This window comes from Chionomys nivalis, chromosome 4 (genome assembly GCF_950005125.1).
Source record: "Chionomys nivalis chromosome 4, mChiNiv1.1, whole genome shotgun sequence".
NCBI classification, from domain to species: Eukaryota; Metazoa; Chordata; class Mammalia; order Rodentia; family Cricetidae; genus Chionomys; species Chionomys nivalis.
In genome coordinates, this window is record NC_080089.1 from 75,845,074 (window position 1) to 75,867,719 (window position 22,646).

The window sequence follows — 22,646 nt, forward strand, 5'->3', positions numbered from 1 at the left end:
CGCAGGCAAACACAGTCCTGGAGCTGAGAGTGCTGCATCTTACAGGCAACAGGAAGTCAACTGTAACGCTAGGCAGTATCTTGAGAACAGGAATCCTGAAAACCCGCCCCCAGAGTGACACACTTCCTTCAACAAGGCCACACCTACTCTAACAAAGCCATGCCTCCTACTAGCATTCTGCCCTATGAGATTATTGGGACCAATTACATTCAAACTACCACAAAGAGCAACCTCTTTAATAGTGGAAATCAGTAGAAAACAGCACATTTATCCTGATATGACAACATCAGTTACATAGAAATTAGTTGAAAGATTTTTTTTAACTTGCAGATTTTTGTAATCAATCATTCTTCTTAGATTTTCCTGTTTCTCACCAAAATTAAAGGTTTGCCACATGACCTTTTCCTTAGAAAGATGTGAACTAAATGCTACTTACCCGAGAGAGGGAACTGAGGGCAGTTCTAAGAAATGATTCTTCTCAAGTTCAGTGATTTTATTGGGAATGCTTTTATGAATGTGGAAAAGAGACTTCTTGTAGGAGCACATGTGAGGGGCTACTCCTATAAGCATGGGTGAGTGCTTGTATAGACGCGAGAATGAGAAGTTACTCACATGAGCATGAGTAAAAAGCAGCTCACAGGAGCATGAATGGGAGATTACTTGAAAGAGCATGAGTGAGAACCCATCAGAGCTGCATACCTTCAGTTCTCAGTCTAATTTAGAGGTAAACGTGACCCCTGGTAGAAACATTATGATCCCCCAATTGTGTTAGAGAATGGGGCAAGGGGAGAAAGCAGATTAAGATGGTCAATGCATCATGATGCATGCATATATGAAAACATTATAAGGTTCATTAATTCACATAGTTTATATACATAATAGAAAAAAATTTTCTATAGACCTTTAGCTCATAATTTATTCCAAACTATGATACTCTTAACAACACAGCTTTATACTTCCTGAATCTGCAAGTACAACTATGTTTTTCTTTAAGCATAAATTCCTTTAGTAAAAATATCTCTTCTGAATTTATGTCTCAGTGTGATAGATAAGAAGTCATGCTTGCATAACCAAGGAATCCAAGATGTGTTTTTCCTGAAGTTTTGAAAATCCAATTTTGGGTGTCTAAAGTTTACTATGAATTATTTCTTTCTCCTTTCATTTTTGTAGGAATAAATCCCAATTTCCACCATAATCCACCCACTATAAAAGTGATTGATCACATACTGTTTAGTGCAAAGGCCAGGCACATAAGGAAAGGAAAGGAAAGGAAAGGAAAGGAAAGGAAAGGAAAGGAAAGGAAAGGAAAGGAAAGGAAAGAGGACGCCGGTACTATTTTCCTTCCAGTTTTTTCTCATTTCTGCTTCACATGGGCTAATAAAAAAACTTAGAACGAAAGGAGGTTAAGAAATGCTACTTCAAAGCTAGTAAAGTAACAAGATGGGAAAGCAAAAGCCTAACAAATTAAAAACATCAATTTTCTCCATTTGGTCATACTTTATATTGAAGACTTTCAGTAGTGTTGCCTCTACTACATGGAGAATATGAGAGGCAGGAGTAAAGCATTGGCTGCTCCTGCTATGATTGGATCTGAAGTCCATGCTCTTGCAGTCATGCTGAGATCCTCCGGCTGGGTCTAGAGCTTGTTCTTTTGATGCTAATCATCTGGGTTTGTTTTTGTTAGGCATGTTGCTAAGGATCCTCTCAAACATGTCAACTCACAAAATTCTTCTGCTTCACCTTTCTGGAATTACAGACACAGGCCACTCTATTTTTATTTCTTTTTAAAAATTTTACTTCGTTTTAGATTTTATGTATTTCTATCTGTGTGGGTATGCTCCTGGTTATATAGTACCTGCAGAGGACAGAAGTATGGGATCCCCTGCAAGTGGAGCCATGTGATATGAATGCTAAGATCTCAACTTGGATCCTTTAGAACAGGAGTATGCACTCTTCTGAGCCATCTCTCCAGCCCCAGGAACCCTGTTTTTGTTTACTAGTTTGTTTTTCTTTTGTTTTTATATTTTCAGCATCCAAAGTTGTTTTTTTTTTTTTTTTTTTAAATAATACTGACTAACATATAAAGTTAGTTTTTGTGGTCGCACCTTTCGGCTTCCGGCATGCTCAAACTTCCAGCCTATAGGGCAGACTTAGGGTTTGGTGTGGTTGTGTGGGGTTTCTGGGACCTTGCCAAAGTGCTAGTACACAGTACACATCCTGGCACTTCTGAGGACCAAACAGCAATACAGTACCACAGCCCTTTGGGGACTCTGGGTTCAGAAAGCTAAGGATTTTACCTTCATCCTTTAGGATCCAATTTCAGGCCTGGCTGCTTACCCTCAGTACACACACCTTCAGTTTGGACACTTCCGGAGTCTCAGTGTCATCTATGACCATCCCCACAAACAGCTATTTTGTTCTCTTCACTGGGAAGCGTAATCTTTCAGATCATCCAGAACAAGGACAGAGGTGGCCTGTCAGTGCAACTTTAAAACACAACCTGATTGAAGGTGACGTTGGTTTGTCCGCCAGAAACCTGTCCAGTCTGGCTAGCAGCCACAGGTAGATGTCCTGGCTCTTGCTGAGACTTTCGGTTCTGATAGTGGTAAATGTCAATTCCCATGAATGTACAGATCCCCTCATACACACACATACCTGCCTGCCACCCCTGCTTGACTAGGTTGAGATTTCTGGACTCTTATTAATGGTGACAATTGAAAACATAGAATGATTATCAAACAATTTCCATATACCTGTTGGCCATCTGTGATGGCGAATGTTCATTGAAGGTGGCAGAATAGGTAATGTGTAATACTAGGATGAAATTGTTGAGTTAAAGTCTGGATATATTTCAAAGTGCTATCGTCATAATCCTTGGTATTATATATTTTACTGACTAAGCTGATCTCCTGTCTATAGGCAAAAAAATTTGAAGTTTGCATGTAGCTTCACTAAATCTCAGGATTTTGAAAAACAGTAAATAGCAAATTGAACTAAATGTGTTTCTCTTCAGGTTATTAAGTATACAAAACTCATGAAGTCATTTTGACACCAAAAATATATTATAAAGCATAAATTTTTATATTAAATAGTTCTAAACATAGTGGATATATCTGACTAAAAGTAGAACAATTAAACCTATTACATATACAATATTCCCTTACCATTGTGCAATGTACATATGTATATACATACTTTATGTGTCTGAATAAAATATATTCATATGTAACCATATGAAAATAATTTTAAAACTATATATACATTTTTAAAATATTATTTTAAAAGTAAAACTATGTATTATTGTTTTAAAAGGTACTATTTATAACATATAAACAAAATTTTTTCCCAGTTTTTTTATTAATTAATTAATTTATTTAATTATTAAAGATTTCTGCCTCTTCCCCGCCACCACCTCCCATTCCCCCCCTCCCCCAATCAAGTCTTCCTCCCTCCTCAGCCCAAAGAGCAAGCAGGTTTCCCTGCCCTGTGGGAGGTCCAAGGACCACCCACCTCCATCCAGGTCTATTAAGGTGAGCATCCAAACTACCTGGGCTCCCACAAAGCCATTACGTGCAATAGGATCAAGAACCCATTGCCATTGTTCTTCAGTTCTCAGTAGTCCTCATTGTCCGTTATGTTCAGCGAGACCGGTTTTGTCCCATGCTTTTTCAGACCCCGGCCTGTGCGTCCCTCCCGAAGCTGCACGCTAGGTCGAAGAGGACGACCTTCCCCGAATAGAGGAGGACCGGTCTTCGGTCAAGGGTATACGAGTAGCTGCGCTCCCCTGCTAGAACCTCCAAACAAAATTTTTAAAGAAAATTTTTACTACATTTGTTTTTTTGTTTGTTTGTTTGTTTGTTTGTCTTTTGGTTTGGTTTGGTTTGGTTTGGTTTGGTTTTTCAAGACAGGGTTTCTCTGTAGCTTTGGAGTCTGTCCTGGAACTAGCTGTTGTAGTCCAGGCTGCCATCACACTCACAGAGGTCCACTTCCCTCTGCCTCCTGAGTGCGGAGATTAAATGCTTGTGCTGCCACAGCCCGGTGCTACATTTGCTTATTTGTGTGTATGTAGATCAGAGCACAGTTTGAGGAACTGGCTATTTCCTTCCACCTTGTGGGTCCTAGATAATAAATCATCAGGTTTATATACAAGTGCCTTTGCTTGCTAAGCCATCTTTCTGGCCCTAAAAGCGTTTTATTTGCAGTAACACCAAGAAGAGAACGGAACTTTTAGTAACCATAGACAGTCAAAATGTCCAGAGGTAACCGTTTCAGCAACATGAGAAATAATTGGGAACTTTTCAAAAAAGATTTGGAGCACTTTCATAATTACATTTCTCTGGATATATTCTGTCCACATGATCTTTCAATTTATGCAACTAAAGCATGGTAACATTTCTTTCTTTGAACATCAAGTATAATTTGCAGGTGGAAATTAAGAAAGAAGCCCCAGATATAACTCAAGTAAATTCAGAGTATTATATTTTTAAAAACATTTTTCTTGAGAATTTCATTCATACATACAACAGAATATGGTAATATCTACCCCAGTCAACCCCTCCAACTTCCTCATTGTGTCCTAAACATACAACCCCCCACAACTTATTTCTTTCTTCTTTCTCCTCCTCTTCTCCTTTCATCGTCATCTTCTTCCTCATATTTCTCTTTTTCTTCCCAGGAAAGTCCATCTATTGTTGCCCATACGTGCTTGTTGTGGAGCTGTGCACTGAAACAAGGAGATGTTTTCACTGTCTGTATCCTCCAAAAAGAATGATTCTTCATCACCCAGCAGCTATCAACTCAGTAAGGAGTGGTTTCTGAAGAGAACTTCACCTATTTACGCTGGAATTCAGGCTGGTTTCATCTCATTCATGTTTTAGACAGTAAACCACAGTTGTTATGAGTGCAAAGTCTTATAGGAACTGAGCCTAGGCACTTCTCTGACATGTCTTCTGTGATTCAACATCCTAGTGGAGAGGAGCAACATACATCCTCCAGGACTTGTGTTCTAGACTCATTTCTTAAGTATGATTAAAAAAAATATTCGGGGGCTGGAGAGATGGCTCAGAGGTTAAGAGCATTGCCTGCTCTTCCAAAGGTCCTGAGTTCAATTCCCAGCAACCACATGGCGGCTCAAACCATCTGTAATGAGGGCTGGTGCCCTCTTCTGGCCTGCAGGCATACACACAGACAGAATATTGTATACACAATAAATAAATAATAAAAAAAATATTCACCTCAACGCCTGCTCAGTGAATGGGCTATGTTCCTTTCCAGTTCCATGCTCATATATCATCATATAAGGAACTTGTTCACTAACTATTATGCATTAAACAACCATGTACATCTACCCATTCTATCTTGTTCCCTTCATTATTCTTTCTGGAGATCAGTCACCATTGGCCACACTGAATGGCTACTTATTTTATTTTTGTTGTACAAGAAGATAAGAAAAGAGCATTCTGGACATGGGAGAGTATGCAAAAAAAAAAAAAAGAAGCTCTCAGCACAGAATTTGTTGTGCTATAGGTCAGTGAAACAAAAACACAGTGTATGCATGTGTGAGAGAGTGGCAGAAGCAGAGACAGAGAGAGCGTACTAGGTTATTAGCTGGGTAAAAATAGCAAGAACTCTTCAAATATCCTTTTAAGTGAAATATACATTGATGTTACATATACAAATAATTTTCAACATTAATATTTACTTTGCTTTGTCTGCTGCAAATAGAGCATACACTAAAAAAATGAAAGTGTTATACCTAATGATTAAAGACAGAATTTAGCCTGATTAAAATTTTTTAAAAGATGTAACCTGCAGAATGCATCTAAATTATACATAATTTGTATTATAACTATCATATTAGATTTTCTGAACAATTATGATTCTTTATATGAGATTTTAGGAATTACATTCAGAGATGTGTAGTGTAAATAAAAACACAGATGTTTAAAATCATTAACAGACTGGCCTCTAATTTTCTCATTCCATATTTTAAGACTTTTAGTGTGCCAACTTCCTCAATCTTAAAAGTCAAACAACATTAGAATGCAAACTAACTGATTAAGACTTTTTATCTAATATGATAATGAATGTTCCAGCCACGATATGAACAGATGGGTGATGTGGTAATTAATTGAAACATGGATCTTTGTTTCACACTTAGATAAACAAAGAAAAAACCCAGTTCAACTGTTTTAAGGTACCTACTTTTCTTAAATTTCCCAGCTTCAAAACTATTTTGAAATAAACTAACCATTAACAGATTAAAAGGGGATGTCTCCAACTATAATGTAGATTACAATTTTTAATATATCACGTCAGAATGAAATTAAATCAACCCTACAGAAAGGAGATGAAGGAGCAGAAGGTTAGATTTAACACTAGGCTTTCCATCCTCATTAGGAAAGCCAATTTCTATTACATTGGAAGTGAAGGTCCTAAGCAAAACGAAGGATACATGCTTCTTTCTGATTCAAAGTGTTGTCAAGGAGGGAGGCTCTTTTGGGGTGTGGAGAGGCAATTTCTTCCCCCAGAAAAAAAATGAGACATGTAAGTACAGCGTAAAGTCACATGAGCAATTATAGAAGTTTAATAGATGCCTCTGGAGAGATCCACTTGATGGAAAATTACCTGGCTAATTGAACAAGGGGTCATATTTCCACAGGGTACCTTTGGTTTTTCTGTAAAGGTAAAAAGAATGTTAAATAACGGATATTACCTGAAATAAATATAAAATGTATAGATTGATATAACAGAAATTACTATTTGTAAAAAATTCAATAACTTTGCATATCTTAGAAAGATTTACCAAACTAGCATCAGTTACTAGCAGGTCATTGAACCAGTGTGTACATAGCTTTTTTCTACATTTTCTCATCTAAATACAGTCCTATTTCTGTCTTCTGCTGTCTGTTTAAAGCTGATTCAACGGAGAAAGTTTTTCTATGCTATAGGACGAAAATGTACTTTGTTCTACGGCATTCTACAGACTTTAGAGGGCACCAAAAAGTCAGATGGCCTCTTGGAGATACATACAATCTTAACTCAGAAATTATACTGCCAAGACTCATATAGTAAACGATATTTCAATTTGTACTTAAAGTATGGATTTTTGCCAGTGTCCCAGCTGGAGGTTGTCAGCCGTCTGGATGCTTTTGAGGAAGAAAATGCTCTCTTTAACCTTCTCTTGTGACTTATATCAAATCTTTAAAAGCACTGTGAGAATACATTTTTTTGGTTGTGAGCCTAGCCTTTAACGGTTGTACCATCTCTCCAGCCCACAGTGTGAGAATAAAAAAAGATGTTTCCCATGCTCTTTTCTGTTTTCATAAATGTGAACATAAATGTTTATTACAGCTACTTTGTTCTACTATGTCTATCTCTCTTCATAATTTCTCCCTCGCCTTGAGAGAAATTTATAGTTACTTTTCTTCTTACGTGTGGACTAGAATGTTTTCAATAACTCACTCCTTGAAAATATTCCTACATATATGCAATGTATCTTGATAATATCCACCCCCCCGCTAACCCTCAGGACCCCGACATAATAGAGCCCCCTTAATTTCATGTCTTTTTAAAAATTTTATTTGATGAGATAGTTTTAAAATCATTGAGTCAAAATTAATGCTGTCCTTATGCAAATGAGTGTGTGTTGATCCATCAGGGCATGGGCAACCTATTGGTGGTACTCCCCCAAAGAAAAGTAACTCTCCCACCCCCTGCAGCCATCATCATCCACCCATAGTTCCTCAGCTAGGGGTGGAATCCCAGGGTCCTTCCTTCCTTTATGAATTTGAATTGGCTTGATCTTTTACAGGTCTTGTGCATGTGGATCATAGCTTTTCTGAGTTCATGTGTGTAATAGCCGTGTCACATCGTGGATAAGGATTTGTTTAGTGTTGAGGGTTTTTTTTTGAAAACATAGACTAACAATTTTATAGAAGATACTTCAACCTCAGTTTGTCTGGTGTATCCTCACAAGTAAATTAGGCATTTGTCAGGTGTGTCACCCTGGTGACGTCACTCTCTTAGTACAATCTATTGAAGGGGACGTGGCAGTGAGGCATCCCATTTGCCACTGGATAAAGTCAATTAACTGGCTAGTGTGGTCTTTGATGCGCATTGTCTCGATTATGTGTTTATTAATGTTCCCTTTGCAGTTAAGAATGGAAGGTGAACAAACTTTGAGACTATGTGAAATACCAGTCACAATTCCTGTTTTCAACCTAGCCTTACAATCTATTCAGCCGTTGAGGATTCTTGCTTTAAAAGATTATTATTATATGGTTATTTTTTCTTCCTTTGATATTTTTCCTTTTTTATTAGTTTTTTGAGACAAAGTTTATAAGTAGCTATGGAGCCAGTCCTGGAACTTGCTCTGTAGACCAGGCTGGCCTTGAACTCACAGAGATCTGCCGTCTCTGTCTCCCGAGTGCTGGGATTAAAGTTATGCACCACTGCAGCCCAGTTACATGGTTATTTTTAATTCCATCATTTTCCACATTTATTGTTTGCTATTCTGTCTCTCGTCTTCTTCTTTCTTTTACTCTACCTACCTTCCTGCTTGCAGGTCAACTTTAATCCTTATTTGATTTCATGCATTATATTTCTTTGCTACTGTTATTTCTCTTGATATTCAAATTATTCTAAAATTGACAAGTCAGAATCCCTTGAAATCAGTTTCCAAATCCTTTTGAGATCTCTTCATCATTCTTTAAACATATCATTATGTTCTAGGAGATGAAGATATCACAGATTAGTCACAAACTTATATTCCAGTAGTGGCTGTACTCCTCTTCCCTAAAATTTAGTTTGAAAGTGCAGTTTGTATTTGGAAACCCCTGGGAATAAAACAATTTGAGGTCCCCTAAGATTTGGTAAACTGAGATCAAATCTAAGTGACAGTGACAGATCTAAAGGCAAGGAGAGGAAGTGAGAAAAAGTGAAGAGAAGAGAGAAGAGAGGAGAGAGAGAGAGAGAGAGAGAGAGAGAGAGAGAGAGAGAGAGAGAGAGAGAGAGAGAGAGAGAGTCTAAGAGCCTTAGAAGTGCTTTTAAGTACCTAGAACCGAATGTTTGGGTTTTTTTTTTTTTTTGATATTCTCAGCAGGACATCTAGGAAAGTCGCACACAGAAACAGGAAAGAAACCCACACATCTATATTTAAACTCCTTTATACTTTGTTAATACTTTGAGTGTTTCAAGTTCTGGGCAACTTGTTTTGCTCATTTTCAGCCCACTTGCCCAACTGTTTCCAGATTCCTCCCTTCCCTATCTATTCAATTTTATGTCTCTTTATTCATACTCTTTGAGACAAATTTGTGCCTCCCAAATATTCTTGGATGTGTGTTCTTCCACATGATCAACTCACTAGGTGCTACAGTCTTAGAGAAAACTGTCTCCGTCTCTCCCACCAGCTGATGAATGCCAATCTTCCTATGGCTCAGGATGGGATAATACCCAGTTCTCTCTGCATGCTCGGGCTTCTTCTGGTGTGCACTTGTGCAGCTTTTGTTCACACTCTCACACTCACACTGTGACTTTTCAGTGTGTAACTATGTTGCTTTGTCCTCTTCCTCCCTGTTCTTTCTGCTCTTTTTCCCTCTCTTGTACCCTGTGAGTGACCAATCTCATAACTCCCTTGGGGTTTTTTTGTTGTTGTTGTTTGTTTTTTGGTTTTTGTTTTCTGTATTGTTTCCCTTTCATGCTGTAGATGATCAATCATATTGTCTTTGGTATATTCTTCTGGTGTTTTATTTTGAACAAATTAGTTAATGGGTGAAAAATGTTCATTCCCTCTTTATTCTTGCAGAAGCTCTACATTGGTTTTACTATTATAAATTATCTTAAATTTTCTGGCCATATACCTCATTGTCCAAGCACCAAAAGTAGCTGAATGTTCCAATTTCAAAATGAATTCGTATTGGCCCATAGCAATGCTCATTTGCTTCTATATTATATGTGGTTACTACTGCGCTCAAACAACAGGGTTGAATAATTACAAAAATATCCTTATAGTACTCAAATCACATGATATATAATACTACACACAGATTCTTTGCAGGGAAAAATTCAATTCTAGACTTCCAAAATGTGTCTTGTGGGTACATACATTTAATTCCAGTACTTGGAAGGCAGGAGCAGTAAGACCTCTGTGAGTTCTGCATGTCTACACAGAGAAAACAATAAAAACATAAAACAAAACAACATAACAAAACAAACAAGTGAAAAATAACCAAGGTGGAATATGGAAGAATGCTTCAGTAGTTAACAACATTTAGTACTGTTGTAGAGGATCTGGATTCAGTTCCCAACACCACATGATGGCTCACAAACAGCTATAATTCCCATTCCAGGGAATCTGCTGCCCTCTTCTGACTTCCATGGGCACCAAGCATGAATACAGTATACAAACATTGCCTACCAGCAAAACACTCATACACATAAAATTAAAATAATAAAGTAAAGAATCTTATTTATTTGTTTAAAAAGAAAGCAATCGGCCGGGCGGTGGTGGGCGCACGCCTTTAATCCCAGCACTTGGGAGGCAGAGGCAGGCGGATCTCTGTGAGTTCGAGACCAGCCTGGTCTACAAGAGCTAGTTCCAGGACAGGCTCCAAAACCACAGAGAAACCCTGTCTCGAAGAACCAAAAAAAAAAAAAAAAAAAAAAAAAAGAAAGCAATCTTTTTTACATACCAGTCCCAGTTACCACTCCCTCCCCTCCTTTCCTTCTCTCCACCTAACCCTGCAACCCACATCTGATCCACTCCTCAGAGATGGCAAGGTACATTGCTTTGGGGAAGGTTCAAGGCCCTCTCTACTATATCTGGGCTGAGCAAGCTATCCATCCAAAAAGAATAGGTTTCCAAAAACGCCAGTACAAGCAGTGGGGATAAATCCTGGTGCCTCTGCCAGTGGCCCTGCAGTCTGCTCCAGCCATACAACTGTCATCCACATTCAGAGGGATTAGTTTAGACCTATGCTGGTTCCTTCCCTGTACAGTGGAGTTGATGAGCTCCTATTAACTCAGGTAAACTTTTTCAGTGGGTGTATCCATCATAGTCTTGACCCCTTTGCTCATATTCTCACTCCTCCCAGTTTTTAACTGGACTTTGGAAGCTCAGTTCAGTGCTCAAATGCAGGTCTCTGCCTCTGTTTCCATAAGTTGCTGGATGAAGGTTCTATAGTGATATTTAAGATATTGATCAGTCTGATTACAGAGCAAGTCAAGATTGGGCCACCTCTCCTTTATTGTTTAGGTCTTTGCTGGGGCCATTATAAATTCCTGGAAATTTCTCTAGTTCCAGGTTTCTTGCTAGCCCCATAATGGATCCCTCAATCATGATATCGTTTTCCTTGCTTTCATCTCTGTCCTTCCTCCATCTCGACTATCTCATTGCCTCAAGTTCTCCTTCCTCCTCCTCTTCTCCCCTCATCTTTCTCTTCTCTCCTCCCTACTCCTCCCACCTACATGCTCTCAATTTTGCCAGGCGATCTTGTCTGTTTTCCCTTTCCAGGTGGATCTATGTATGTTTTTCTAAATTTTTTGATCTCACAATGTCTTCCTTCTTCCCCCTCTGTCTACTATATTTTTAGTAGTATTTTGACACCAATTTATTGATATTTCAAAATAATACTCGTGCTTTTTTATTCTTCTTCTTAAATTCATCTAAAATTTCCTTTACTGAAAAATATTTTTTGTGTTGTTTTCCCTCGATTTCCTCTTTCTAACAACAATCTTTTCTATGTCTTTTCATATTAAGCTTTACAGAGTTAAACAAATACAACAGATAAGAATGCAGCACAACACATCTTTGCGTCATTAAACAATTATTCCACAGAGTAAACAAATATAACACATCTTAAACTAATATTCCACAATGGTTTGTTTCTTCCAGGTATCCCCTACTACCTTTGTGATCTTCCAGAGCCTTTCTTGATTCTAGCTTTGGAACAAAGTTCCCCTTTTCCTTTTCATATTCTATTTTTCACCGAGTCACACAGAAGCATCTCTTAGTCAACTATTTGTATAATTTCACTAGAGTGTTTTAGAGTACTGCACTCTGGATCAACCTTCATTTGTAAAACTCAATATAAAATCCGGGTTTCTTTTTTAATCATTTTTAGTTTAAATACTAGTTCTGTTTTATCACTCTGGTTTTTTTTTTTTTTAAAGATTTAAAATGTGTATAAATTTACTTTTCACTTCTGTTTCCCCTATGGTTTACTGTGTCCCCTTATCTCATTCTTATTCTCTTGAAAGTTGCATGGTTTTCTTTTTCAAGTGCTTCTTGGAGATACTCACACACAATAGAATATGTCCACAATATTCAGACATGTGAATCCTTTATACCTACTATCAAATTCTCAACAATTTCCAAATACAAATCCCACGCAATCCATACTTCCTAAAAAACTGTGAGATGAGTAGAGGCTCGGGAGCTCACACCAACACTAACTGATGAGAGTTCTGAGCCACTACAGCAGGGACATCTTCCAGAAGATGTGACAAATCATCTGACAACGCCACTGAAATCCTTATCCTTAGGGCTAGATCTAGTCCTAAAGCAGTGGCTGCTTTAGATTCAACCTAATAAAGCTGCAAGTTATCTCCAAAAAGATCAAGCATATTCATCAAGAAAATAACACTTACACACAAGGCTACAGTGTGTGTGTGTGTGTGTGTGTGTGTGTTCGTGTGTTCTTTAAACTTATTTTTCAGGAAGAAAACCAGAATTACATGCAGTCCCTATACTAAGCTCTCATTCTGGATATCTGGGGCTGTGAAGGTCTGCCTCATACCCAATGAACTAAGAGAAACTCTATCAAGGTCTCCCTGATGAAAACTTCCACATGTTATGTAGCAGCAGGAGTACAAGGTTTTCAATGTAAGTTCACACTACTATAAAAGAATTTTATGTATCTCCAATGGCTTTGGTAAAATCCTATCAGAGAACTTTCCTTTCCTCTCTTGTCTTCAGCTTGATGTCCTAAATGATCTTTCTTTTCCATCTTCCTCTGTGAGTAAACATATAATTGTTCGGGGCTTCTGAAACCTTAACAGTTTTGATACCCATCCATGCATATAGGGGAACCTCAGAGTTTCTTGGATGCCAGAGTTTTACTCACTTATCCCAAAACACTTGCTTTCATTATCAAAAAGTTCTCTAGAAAAATTAATGTTTCTACTGTTTCTAGTCACTCTTGGTATTGGCAGGTACTCTGAACTTATTTTGGTTACACAGAATTTGAACATTTGATTCCTTTCCTTTCTTCCTTTCCCATATTTCTTTCTTCCCCTTAACTATTGCTGTCTGGAACTGTCATCATACAACATGAAGCTACTTGTTAAACTGAAACCAAATCACACTGATACTGTTATTTTTTCAGCGTAGCCATGGTTTCATTCTCCCTCTTTACACAAAATGATTCCATGAACCATATTTTTAGAATTTTCTGTATCGCTAATGAAATAGTTAAAGTGTTAAATAAACACCATCTCCTAAATGCATTTTTTCTAGCAAACTACCCAAGTGGGGACTTTGCTTAGTCCACTCTCCTACCTACTGTGATCTTTTGAATTTTTATATGTAACATTTAAAAGTTTCTACCTCCCCTATAGAATGGAATTGTCATGGAAGAAGTGCAGAGTACCATGTCCAGTATTTAGAAGACACTCAATGCTTGCACACAGAATTGATGGATAGAAAAATGAGCACATAGATACTTCAGCTGAAGCATATGCAGCTATATATTTTTAAATTGTTGTGTTTGCTGTTTCCAAAGCCATTTCTTTTTAATAGTTTATAAGTACAGTAAGAATGGGAGGAAAAATTTAGCCAGACTCAAAGCTCTGCATTTGCTTTCTGAGTCATGCTGGAACACTTGACATGGAACAGAACACCCTCTCTTTGAATGTAAGGCATAAAGCTAGCAGCAGCTTGCACACCCTTTGCCTGGGAAACTAGCTACAAATGGAGCTCAAGAGTCTCTCCATTTTCTCATTCTGGTTTATTGCAGGGAGCATGGGGCCCTTTGTTCTGGCTACCTGGCTAGCTTACACCCGAAATAATCACATAGAAACTGTATTCATTAAAACACTGCTTGGCCCATTAGCTCTAGTTTCTTATTGGCTAATCCTTACATCTTAATTTAACCCATTTCTATTAATCTGTGTATCACCACGTGCCAGTGGCTTACTGGGAAACACTCAATATGTCTGACTCTGGCAGCTCCATGGTGGCTCTCTGACACTGCTTTCTTCCTCCCAGCATTTTGTTTAATTTTTATGGCCTTTCTAAGTTCTGCCCTATCAAGACCAAGACAGTTTCTTTATTCATTAAGCAATACAAACAACACATAGAAAGAAGGAACTTCTACACCACTGGTTTACTATCTAGTCCCTGATTTCTGAGTAGAATCTGAAATAATGGTACTTTTCTGTAAATTGCTCATTGTCTACGATATAAGGAAGCTAGGGGATGATTTTCTTCATGTGGAAAGTTGAGACTGACTGGCCTCCTTCTATATAGTCTCACCATTGTGAGGTGTACTGTAAGAATTGGTCATAAAACAACATTCATCAGAAAGGTTGCTTCCAGACAAGCTCTGACAAATTTCTCCCAATGAAGATATCAATTTAAAATCGAAAGTAGTAATTTTATAAAGATACACATGTATATTAAATTTTAAATGTTAAAAATGTTTAAAAATGTTAAATTTTTTAAATAAGTATAAAATACAGTTGATATGGCAATATCCAAATATAAGGCATCAGAATTCTAATTATATAGTATGTTGGTCTTTCATCTCTGCCAGCCGACATTAAAACTAATTTTGTATATAAATTATTGTAAGAACTATATGAATGAAAGGTCTTCCAGGTCTTCTGTGTGTTCTAAATATTTTATATAATAATATACTAGGCAGAAAATCCTTTTAAGTTGTATTGAACTTTAGGATATAAAACTACATCAGTATTAAGAAAAATGGTTTTCTTCCAAAGGACTCTATTTCTGGGCATGTGATCAATGTCTAGAGCTGATTTATCATAGGGAAGTGATCCAACTGGAGCAAAGAGTGAGCACAAAAGTTTCCTAGTATGTATTGCCTATATCTACTTACCTTTCCTAAATCTCACTACATGTTTATAAAATGCAACTCTCAAAAAATAAACACTATTTATTTATAATAGATGTGTATGAATATATAAGGTACTGGGCAATTCATATTTGTGCTTAGTATTTTTCATATATTAGAAAATTATAATTACATATATTTATGTAGATAGTAAAAGGTACAGATTTAATAATTAAACATTTGTAACATCACTCCTCTGTTAATTATAAACATCAACACTAATACTGGCACAGAAAGTGACCTAGACATAAATGGGATGGTGATATGTAAACCTATGCATATGTGTTCATGTATGTTTTTTCTAAGAGAAAAGTTACTCTAATCTTCTATGATCAAAGATATTTTCCCAACTTTATTTATCACATAGAGGCTCCAGTCTAGTGTTAATTGAAAGATCTGTCCATACTTTCCAATGGTGTAGCTCAATACCTCACTCTGTAGAGTTTCCGAAAGATTGACAAAAATTCAATGAGATAAAAGGTATTTCCCTCCTCTCTGGTTTCAGACCAGACATAGTCAAACTCAGAGATCTATAGGCAAAATGATAGAAACTGGAATGAGTTATTCATACTCTCGTATACCCATATATTCAAGTTATTCATGCATACAAAAATTGTTTCTTGTATGAATTATGTTTTGAAGATATGTTTTCCATTCTGCTCCATATAATCTGAGCCCTTTCAATAACCATGAACATTTCTTAGAGTAGATCTTAACTAAAATTGCTGACCTAGATTTGGTCTTACAGATCTTCTGTTAAGATAAAAATGAGCTTATTTTGCTGGAGATGTGGACACTTTTCTTTACATCTCATGCAACTAAAGTAATTCCAAACAAGTTCATTCTACTCAAATATGATCCTAGCCTTACATGGTGCTGGCCACATGGATCCCATAAGCCACCCCTTTCTTTTTCTGGCCACCCAAAATGACCTACTGGCTCAGACAGTGTATCTTCTTGGTCTACAGCTCATATGCTTTAGAAGTGTATATGACTCCCTCTCTCCATTTATTGAGACATCTATTGAAATTTTGCTTGATTAGTGGCTTTTTCTGTTTCAAGCCCATAAGCGTGAATGTCAAACCATTTTCTCTTTCTCCCTAGTCATTGTCACAACTTAAAATGCTACCCATTTGTGTTTGTCCCCTCTACTAGAATGTAAGCACCATGAGCTCAGGGTTCTTTAGACGCACATTGGTATATTTATTCTGCTGACTTTCAAGAGTTTAATGAAGTTAAGCCTGTAAGTACAATGTGCTTTTTATCATCACCCCATGACTGAGAGCCCGGAAGTAGTGTAGAGTTTACCGTTTTCAACAATTAGGATGATACGTGTGAAGGGGAAAATGTTAAAACTGCTCCTTCCTGCCAAGGAGTCATGGAGGCTGAATCATTTCCTTCTAAACAAAGCAGTGGGCATGGGGGTAGCTGATGAATATCAGAGATCTTACAGAGTGAAATGTCATTGCTAAGAAATAACAGCTTCTCTGGCAGTAGTCAAATCATTTTCTTAGAAAAAGAAACTATTTCAAATTTTGGTGTATATTTAGAAAATAGTTGAGACATTTATTATAAATTTAGACTTGAAGTGTAGCCTTTCCATAGACATTTCTCTGAGGCTCAGAGTCAAGATGTCTGGTTATTATCATCACATTTGATGTCAGTGCAATAAGGCACAGAATACATGGCTTACATTACTAGAGCCATGGAAACCAAGTTATCATATGTAGTGTGGAACTTTTGATATCCATAAAGACTAAAGAAATAAATTCAAAAAATGGAGATTAGAAGTATTTAATAAAATAGGAAATATGTGTATATAAAAATCAACAGCAACAGAGTGTTGACTTATACTTGTAATTTCTGTTCTCGCAAGCCTGAAGCAGAAGAATGGGAAGACAAGGATACCCTAAGCTATATAGGAAGGGAAAGGCTAGCAAGATCCTGTGTCAAATAAATAAGGCCTTAAACCAGGATTTCAATGTCTTTAAAGTTAACTAGCTCTTTTAATTTCCATTCTTCTCTACTCATGCCCCCTGCTCTGATTTATCTCTTCCTGTTCCATAATGCCCCTTTACCCCTTTATACCAGTGTATTCATTCTCCCTTTTCTTGAAAATCCTTTAACATAGCCCCTTAGTAATTTTTGACCTCTATACACAATACTAATGAAGCACACATATCAAATGGTTCAAAACTAATATTTACAGATGAAGGATACATGTAATATTTGTCTTTCTGGGCCTGGTTACATCACTCAGAAAGATTATGCCCATCCTTTCACCTACAAATTTCCTAACTACATTTTTATTAACAGCTGACTAATATTCCATTGTGTAAATAAGTTTTTATTATGAATTTATCAATCAGTATATATCTAGATTATTTCCATATCCTTGGTATTTTTGATAGGGAAACAATGGACATGGCTAAGCAAGTATCTATGTAGGAGGAGACAGACTCCTTTGGATACAGCATAACTGGATTCCATTATCACTCTTTTCAGATTTTTGAGAAACCCCCACAATTATTTCCATACTGGATGAACCCGCTTGCACTCTTCAATCACTGAACTCCATATGCACATCCAAACCAGCATGGTAAGTATTAGATTATTGGAATTTAACCATTCTAACTGTGATAAGATGGAATCTAAAAATAGTTTTAACATTTATTTGCTTGTCATTCAGTGTCTTCAAGCTTTGATTATACAAGTCCTTCACTTGCTTGATTAGTTACCCCAAGATATTTTTGAGACTCTTGTGAAAGGTTCTGTTTCTTTGATTTCTTTCCCTGTGCTTTTCATTTGTATATTGGAAGGTTACTGGTTAATGTGTGCTAATTTAGTATCCTGGTGCTTTGTTGAAAGTGATAATCAATTGTAAAAGTTTCCTGGTAGAGGCTTTATGGTCTTTATATGTGAAATAATATAATCTGCAAATAAGGGTCCTTTGACTTTTTTTAATATTTATATTCATTTATTTCCTTCACTCATTGCTATAGGTCAAAATTCAAGTATTATGTTCAACAGTAGCAGGGAGATGGGGCCTCTTTGTCTGGTCTCTGACTTTAATAGAGGCACTTTGAGTTTTTCTTTATATAGAATGATGTTTGTTGCAGTTTTAATGTAGATTGCCTTTATTGTGTTAATATATATCTCCTGAGAAGAATTTTGCTGGGATTTTGATGGGCATTGCATTGAATCTATAGATTTCTTTTGGTCAGACTGCCATTTTTACACTGTTAATTCTGCCTACCCAAAAGCATGGGAGATCTTTTCACTTTCTGATGTCTTCTTCAATTTCTTTCTTCAAAGATTTAAATTTCTTGTCATACAAGTCTTCCTCTTGTTTGGGTAGAGTACTCTGAGATATTTTATGCTATTTGTGGCTATTGTGAAGAGTGTTGTTTCTCTGATTTTTTTCCCAGCCCTTTTATCATCTGTGTACAGGAGGGCTACTGATTTTTTTGAGTTAATCTTGTATCCTGCTATATCACTGAAAGTGTTTATGAGTTGTAGAAGTTCCTTGTTAGAATTTTTGGGATCGCTTATGTAAATTATCATATCATCAGCAAACAGTGAGAGTTTGACTTCTTTTCTGATTTGTATCCCCTTGATCCCCTTTTGGTGTCTTATTGCTCTAGCTAGGACCTCAAGAACTATATGGAATAGATATTGAGAGAGTGGACAACCTTGTACAGCCCCTTTGGATGTCAGTGTGGCAATTTCTCAGAATATTAGGAAACAACCTTCCTCAGGACCCAGCAATACCACTTTTGAATATATATCCAAAGGATGCTCAATTGTGCCACAAGGACATGTGCTCAACTATGTTCATAGCAGCATTATTTGTCATAGCCAAAACCTAGAAACAACCTAAATGCCTCTTGACAGAAGAATGGATAAGGAAAATGTGGTACATTTACACAATGGAGTACTACACAGCAGAAAAAATAACAACATCTTGAATTTTGCAGTAAAAATGGATGGAGCTAGAAAACATTATTTTGGATGAGGTAACTCAGACACAGAAAGACAATTATCACATGTACTCACTCATAGGTGGTTTTTAAACATAAAGCAAAAAATACCAGCCTACAAACCACAATCCCAGAGAATTTAGCCAGCAATGAGGACACTAAGAGAGACTTACATAGATATAATCTGCATGGGAAGTAAAAGTAGAAAAAAACAAGATCCCCTGAGTAAACTGGGAGCATGGGGACCTTAGAGGAGCACTGAAGGGGGAAAATAGAGGCAGGGAGGGGTGCAGAGAAAAATGTAGTGCTCAATAAAAATCAATAAAAAAGATATATCTCATGTGTCCCTATTTTATACAGAACTTATATCATGAATGGATGCTAGATTTTATCAAATCCTGATCTTTTGTTCTGTATTTTAGTATATTTGTGTGGTGGGTTTTATATATATTTATATAAATATATTGATTCATGTTTGTTCAATCATCTCTGCATCTTTGTGATGAAGTCAAATTGATCATGATGGATAATCTTTTCAAATTTATTTTGCAAGTATGTTATTGAAAATGTTTGCATCTGTGTTCATCAAAAATATTGGCACAGACTTTTGTTTTTGTTGAGTCTTTGTCTGCTTTTGAATTGTTGGCGTTGTAAAAGACAATTGGAAATCTTTCATTTTCTGGTGATTGTTATTGCCTTCAAAGGCCCTCATGTGTACCATTAAGTTATTGCTTTGAGGTCACTTTTAAATGTTGGCTTGGAGTGCTAAAACTTTCCCTTTAGGAACAATTTTCATTGTGTCCCATATATTTTCATATGTTGTGTTTTCATTGTCATTAAATTCTAGGAATTTTTAAATGTCATCCATAATTATTGCCTGTTCTCAATTTTGATTTAATAGTATGATGTTTAGTTTCCATGAGTTTGAGTATATTCCATGGTGCTGAGGAATAATGGTGTTGTCTAACTGGTGATCTGTATGCCTGTTGGACCTTGAGAAACCTCTTTCCTTGATTTGGGGATGTTTTCTCCTATTACTTGTGGAAATTTTTCTACGGATTTGACCTGAAATTCTTCTCCTTCTTTTATACTTATTATTTGTCAGTATGATCTTGACCCTGTTATATTGAATGTGTATTTGACGTTCTGTTTCCTGATAGATACCTCAACTTATCAGGTGGTTGACCAGTTTTTTGAACTTAGAGTTCAGACTTTTGGCAGTTTGGTGTTGACATTTTTGTGGTATTAGTAGTAATACTAGCTAAGTATACTTTCTAAGTTCAGGATCAGACCTTCTGTAAAGTTAGAAGATTTTATACCCAATCTTCATTAATCCAGTGGAGGTATTTATGATTGTTCCTAAGGCATCTGAGGCTGGTGAAGTTACCAGTATGAGTCTAGGATTCCTGCTTGAGAAGAAAATACTTAAAGGAATGATGTGGGATTCCCCTGTGTAAGCTATGAATATGTTGTATTACCATTGCTTAATAAAGAAGCTACTTTGGCCTAAAGTAGGGCAGAATATAGATAGGCTGGGAAAGATATAGACAAAGAGATGTCATGTAACTGCCCAAGACGAACAACGCCAGCCACTAGGTAGAATCTTACTGCTGGGTCACAGTCTTGTGGTGATTCATAGATGAAAAGAAATGGGTTAATTTAAGATGTAAGAGTTAGCTAAAAATATGAAAAAATTATTGGCCAAACAGTGTAACTAATACAGTTTTTGTGTGAATACTGGTGGTCGGGAAACAAATGAGCAGCCTCTGCTTACAGGGGAAGCCTAAAGGAAGGCAGGCAAGGTACACCTGGTGCTCAGACAGGTGTGGTGGTGGCTTAAGTCACAGGTGTATGTCTATTGGCATTACTTGGAAATGGGTTGTCCTCCAGTGTGTAGTTTATCACTCAAATCTAACGTTTCCGTCTGAATAAGGCCAGACACACTTGACAGGGAATCTAGGTTCCCTACCTAGAGATAGGGGAGACAAGGGCACTCCATGGCAATGGATGAGATCAGTGGCCTGATTCTGGGACTTCCAACTGAAGGAGAAGCCCAGAAGGGACACAGGAAGGCAGGCATGGGACACATGGTGCTTGGACAGCAGGAACTACTTTTTTGCATATAATCTTGCTCATTTTATACTAGACTTTTAAAAAACACAATTTAGGCATAATCATCCAGAAATGGCTTAGCCCTTTCCAGGCCCAGGCCATTGGACAATACAGTTTCACATCCCCCTCAGACTTCCAAGCCCATGTCTCAATCTTTGATCCTATCACAGCTGAGGTCTGTATTGATGTCTGTGGCCCATGTTGTCAACAAAGACCACACAGATGACCAGAGTTTGGGCTACAACCTTTGGCCCCGAGGGTATCCAAGATTCATGGTGTCATCTGGCCCGGGGCTGCTGCCAAGAGGCATGTCTGAGTCTGTGGTCCTACAGCAGCCAGGGTCTGGGTTTGTGTTCATGGTTCCTGCTACCACCAAGGGTCTTTGGGATGATCAGCATCTGGTCGGCCACCTGAGATCATGAAGGTGTCTGAGGACCATGTCGCTGCTGGGGCCATACCAAATTGGGGTCACTGGTGCTTCCATCTCTGGCCATGGAGGTGTCCAGGTCTTGGGCCACTGCCTAGGGCCATGTTTGGGTCTGCGGCCCTCCAGTGGCTGGAGTCTGGGGTGATGTCTATGGCTCCTGTTATCACCGAGGGTTCTGCAGATGCCCAGTGTTTGGTCAGCCACCTGAGACCATGTTAGTGACCAAGGGCCATGCTGCCACTAGGGCCATACTGATTTGAGTGTCCTGTGTTGCTACCAAGGCCATGACGATGTCTGAGCTGAGTTACTGTCAAGGGACATGCCTGGATCAATGGTACTACTGCAGTCATTAGACTGGGGGTCATTAGAACCATGCTGTGCTAAACCAACCCCTCTCCTCTCTGTCCCTGGAATGGATACTACAACAGAAAATTGGCCCTACCCCTCAGGGGAGAGTTGGCCCCCACACTTGGAAAAGATGATCCCACCCCTCACGACAGGCATGCACCTCACCTGGGTAGCATAATAAAATTGACTCTGTTGTCAGGTACCCAGGTGAGCCAGCACTTGGGGGCATGAGAGAAGGAGAGCTGACCTGCCCCTTCCCTTTGTATGCCCCTACAGCAAACTGGAGATAGGACCCTGCACCTCATCTGGGCAAAACAAAGAAGTTGACCCTGGTGTTGTAAGTAGGGATGACCCAGATCTGAGAACCTGAGAGCAGAAAAAAATGGTTCCACTTCTTGTTTCAGGCTGTGTTGGGTAAACTAGCCAAGACAGTGCTTGAGAGCTCACCAAGTTAGTGGGGATGAGGGAAAGCTGGCAAGCCTACCAACCCAACTAACACCCGGGCCCAGGAACCAAGGATATGAGTTGGCCCACCCCAACATCCACTTCATCTATGAATTGTAGAAGTAGGTACAGGGGACAAACCTACAGATCCAAAACAACAGTATCTCAATGACACAGGATGACAGGATTTCCAAGAGGAGC

At 37.9% G+C, this 22,646-nt stretch overlaps 1 pseudogene; it reads right to left on the bottom strand.

Moving 5' to 3' along the window:
• Positions 1-2,150: 2,150 nt before the first annotated feature.
• Positions 2,151-2,623, bottom strand: LOC130873835 (ribosomal protein L18-like; annotated as a pseudogene).
• Positions 2,624-22,646: the final 20,023 nt, after the last annotated feature.